Below are 937 nucleotides of genomic sequence, written 5' to 3' on the forward strand. Positions count from 1 at the left end.
TATTGTTGTTAAGTGCCATCGAGTTGGAGCCGACTCATAGCGACCCTTTATAGGTTTTCTGAGAAGTGGCTGGTGGATTTGAACCACCAACCTTGTGGTCAAGTGCTTATCCTACAGCACCACACCAGGATAAACAGGTACACTGTCATGATTCGGAAAAGAAAATGATTCAGTACAATTTGCTGCCCTTTATGTCATGAATGTGGAGCACAGTGGTGGCTCTGTAGGATAAGCAGTGGACTGCTAACTACAAGGTGATGGTTCAAGTTCAATAGCCACTCTGTGGGACAAAGATGAGGCATTCTGCTCCTATAAAGATTTATAACTTCACAAACCCTATTTAGGGTCACGATGGTACTTAACAACAAAGGTGGTTTCCATTTTCTTAAAACTTCTTAATAATAAAGTCCAGTGATCATCCTGTGTATCTGGAGAAAATCTATGAAGATTTTCCCTTTGGAAACTCAAAAACCAGTCATCAGACACTTCTGAGCTGATCTCTATGCCTTAAATTTAAGTGGCTCAGTAGATGCCCTTGATAGCCACAGTTTGTTTTTTGTTGTGTTTTTCTTAAGTTTTCATTGTGAGTTATGTGTTAGTTTACATGGGTTAACATTATCTTTACATTCATCCTGTCATACATTCTTCATTGCAATAATCACAATCCCCTGTATGCATCATCAAACACCCAAAGGGAACAACCCACATGCCTGCCCCCAGCCATCAGCACACAACCCCTCTCCCTCCCTGAGTCCAGAGTCCCCAGCCGCTCCTTCCATCCATGTCATCGCCTCTGCCTCCATCCCTAGTGTCACTGCCTCCCTGGACAGGGTCTCACACTTCAGGTTGGTACTGGCCTCCGCTCCTATCCTGGAGAATTAATTACTCCCTTCCTTATTACAAAACGTCTACCTTTGCATTTCCAACCCTCATAATC

The sequence above is a fragment of the Chrysochloris asiatica genome, unplaced genomic scaffold (assembly GCF_000296735.1).
Source record: "Chrysochloris asiatica unplaced genomic scaffold, ChrAsi1.0 scaffold00034, whole genome shotgun sequence".
In the NCBI taxonomy this organism is placed as follows: domain Eukaryota; kingdom Metazoa; phylum Chordata; class Mammalia; order Afrosoricida; family Chrysochloridae; genus Chrysochloris; species Chrysochloris asiatica.